We start from the raw sequence: 3,887 nt of genomic DNA, 5'->3' as shown, positions 1-3,887 counted from the left end.
AAGGTTTCTGATCATCTACTATCATTATTCTGAATCCTTTTTCAGGTACTTTGCCTATTTCTTCTTCATCTGTTTGGACTTCTGTGTTTCTAGTTTTTTTCCTTCATTTGTGTAGTATTTCTCTGCCTTTTCTTTCTTTCTTTTTTTTTTTTTTAATTATTTTGTTTGCGGTCTCCTTTGCCCAGGCTTCAAATTTGAATTCTTTTTTCCTTTTGGTTTCTGCCCTCTTAATCTTGGTACAGTGGTTTGGGTAAATATTTTACAGGGTAAGATTTGTGTTGAGTTTTTGTTTATTTGTTTGTTTTTCCTCTGATGGGCAAGGCTTAATGAGGGGGTAATCCTGTCTGCTGATGATTGGATTTTTATTTTGTTTGTGGCTTAGATGAGGCATCCTGCACAGAGTGCTACTGGTGGTTGGGTGATGCTGAGTCTTGTATTCAAGTGGTTTCCTTTCTGTGAATTCTCACTAGTTGATAACTTAGAGGGCTAGTTGTCTGGTAGTCTAGGGTCTTGGAGTCAGTGCTCCCACTCCAAAGGCTCACGGCTTGATCTCTGGTCAGGAACAAAGATTCTGCAAGTGGTTTGTTATGGCATTAAGTGAGACTAAAACAAATATCCAAAAATGAGAAACCAAAGATGAACTTCAGAGAAATGACAGCTACAGAATCAGGCAAACAAGAATTAAAATAATGGAATATACACATATACATCCACGAGCAAAGTCAAAACAGTCCAACAACAACAACAACAAAAAGTAAATAGATTGACCAAAGAAAGGAAATAAAAAATTATCTTTACCAGTTAAGAATAAAACTAACTAAAGCACAAACTGGAAAACAAAACTAGAGCAAGGTGCCAAGTGAGGAATAAAGAATGAAAACAAAACTAACAAATATGTTGAGTGGAAAGGAAAGAACGAAAAGAAAGAAAGAATAGGTATGAAAATTTAAATAAAGGTAGATGAAGATTTATATACATTAAAGGTTAACTGCAAGAGAAAAAGAACAGTAGGAAAGGCAAACAAAGGAATAAATGTACAAAAATATAATAAGCTTGAGAAAATTAAAAATTAAATATTTTAAAAAGAGTTAAGAAAAAAAATGGAAGAAAGAAAAAAGAAAAAAAAAGGAGAACTCCACAGAACTGCAAAAGCCCAACATAGAGGCAGAGTTTTTAACAACAATAAAAATGTGACTGATTAACAACAACAAAAAAAAAACTCAAAAGCTTAAGATTTCATAGTGCCAATAAAATCAACAACTACAACAGAGGGGGGAGAAAAGGAAAAAAAAAAAAAAGAAAGAAAATAATCCAAAAGAATCTACAGAACAAGTCAAAACATAAGAATAATAAATGTTTTTCTTGAGTCACTGCTGTCAGAGTCCTTTCCCTCCCTGGGAGTCACAGTCCACCTCACCTCCCTAGGATGCCCTCCAACACTGTGCTTATCTCTGGACCTGCTGCAGGGGAAGCTCAGATTTTAATCTGCTCCTACTCATGTATGTTCTTGCCTCCAATGTCCACAGCTATTGGAAGCAGTGCGTTTTCTTTTGTGGGAGGTCTCAATGACCTTTTATATATTCCATAGACACAGCATCTCCCTAGTTAAATGTGTGAATTTAATCTGCAGCTTATACAGCTACTGGGAAGGTTTTGGCAATACTGCCCCTGGGTTTCAATTGTGGTTTTATTCCACCTCTGCATGTGGGTCGTCCACTGGGGTTTGCTCCTGAGGCTGCCCTGGAGGACTTGGGTTTGCCCCTGTGAGGGCCAGGTGTGGAGGTGGTGCATTTGCGTGAATTGCAGGGGTTCTGGTAGCACCAGGTGCTCAGGGGAGTTGGCAGCTAAGGCAGCAGGAAATAGAGTGCTCTAGAAGGGTATGGAAACCAGTATTGGCCAATACACTCCAGTATTCTTGCTTGGAGAACCCCTTCCCTGACAGAGAAGCCTGGCAGGCAACAGTCTACAGAGTTGCAAAGAGTTGGACACTACCAAAGCAACCCTGCACACACAGACACAAGACTTTCCTTTACTTGTGGCAGCTCTGCCCCAGGGAGAGTTGAGCATGAAGATGGCATAGCTGCTTGGCTTGCAGGGACCCTGGCAGAACCAAGTGTCAGGGACACAGACTGTCTCCATCGCAGGAATTACAGCCCTCTCAGAGTCTTTTTTCAAGCCTCTTGTAGCTGGTGATCAGAAGGCTTCTTTGGCCAGTCTTTGTCCATAGCTCCACCCATTCAGACACTTAGAGGGCTCCCTCACCTGTGGTCCTTCTCTGTTATTTGGCACATCAGACACATTGAGGAGTCCCCTTGGCTGGGGTCCCACTCTGTAGATCAGTGCCTCAGGCATTTGATGGGCCAGCCTCTCTATTGTTGAGCTGCCGATGTTGGTGTGTGGGGGAAGAGAGCTATGGTGATGGCTCCATGCTCTACGCATGCCTCAGCAGTATTGCCTTGCTTCCATGGCTGTCTGGCTTTTCTCCACAGGCATTTCCTACCACAGTCTCCTTCCTCCCATCCCCTTGATCCATCTTTCTGCAGTCAACAGCACCCCTTGCCCTGGGATTGCTCCACAATCCCTAACTCCAGCTCCCAACCACTGTGCCTTCCAGGGGACCTGCATCCCTGTCTAGGGATGTATGGCTGTAGCAAGGGCTGCCTGAATCTCATTCCACTTAAGCTGCCACAGATCACCTGTTTCACTCTCAGCCTTAAATGTTTCTCCTCTGACTCAGACAATTGCCCTGATGTGGGGATTGGACCTCTGCTTCAGTTCCCCCACTGGCCGAGGGCAGGTCCAGTCCTACTAAAGTGAAGTGAAGTCACTCAGTCATGTCTGACTCTTTGTGACCCCATGGACTGTAGCCTACCAGGCTTCTCTGTCCATGGGATTTTCCAGGCAAGAGTACTGGAGTGGGTTACCATTTCCTTCTCCAGGGGATCTTCCCGACCCAGGGATCGAACTTGAGTCTCCCGCATTGCAGGCAGATGCTTTACCCTCTGAGCCACCAGGGAAGCCCAACTAACACTCCTGTTTCCCGCCCTGGTTCCTTGTCTTACCGGTTTTTACGTGGTTCTATGTATTCTTTTCTGCTGGTCAGGTACTCCTGTCCGTTCTCCGCTGGTGTTCTGCACGCACTTGTGTCTGAAGGTGTGTTCCTGACCTATTCATGGAGAGAGATGTACTCCATGTCCACCTACTCCTCTGCCATCTTGTTCTCCTGAGTTAGTTATATTTTTATCATTGAGTTGCAAGATTTCTTTACATATTCTGGATAGAAATCCTTTCTCAGATATATCATTTGCAAGTATCTTCTCTCATTTTTTGGGTTGTCTTTTCACTCTGTTGGTGGTATCATTTGCAGACGCATCTCCTGGAGTCTCAATATCTTCATAGAAATATATCAAATATGCTGATTAAAACTCAACCTCAAGATTTTTTTAAGGTGTTATGGGTAGAAGCTGAAACAATTCACTTGAAAACTGCCAGAATTTGTCTGTCTTACTGAAGATTACTCAATACTTCCTAGAGAAGCCTATTCCTCTGCTCTGGCAGGATCAATTAAATAGGCCCTTGAGCTGCACAGTTGTAAATCAAATCTTGATTCACTACACTGACTTGACAGTTTTCTTAATGATGAGGCTTTAAACAAAGAAGCTGGGTTCTTTTAGTTAACGTAAACTCTTGTGTATGTTTTAGTCAAAACAATGTCTTTGCAGATTTGCTCTTATTTGGTAGTGGGCTGGGTGGGGAAAATGTTTCTTGGCACTGTTTGCACTGTGCCTGTACTGTGGCTCTTTCTGACAGAGATAGATGGTGTTTGTGTATTTGTTTTAGAGTTGAGCATGAGAGATGCACGCAGAGAAAAGAAGGCAATGGGGCTG

The sequence above is a fragment of the Bos javanicus genome, chromosome 15 (genome assembly GCF_032452875.1).
Source record: "Bos javanicus breed banteng chromosome 15, ARS-OSU_banteng_1.0, whole genome shotgun sequence".
Taxonomy (NCBI): domain Eukaryota; kingdom Metazoa; phylum Chordata; class Mammalia; order Artiodactyla; family Bovidae; genus Bos; species Bos javanicus.
Note: the sequence above shows the minus strand (reverse complement) of the source record.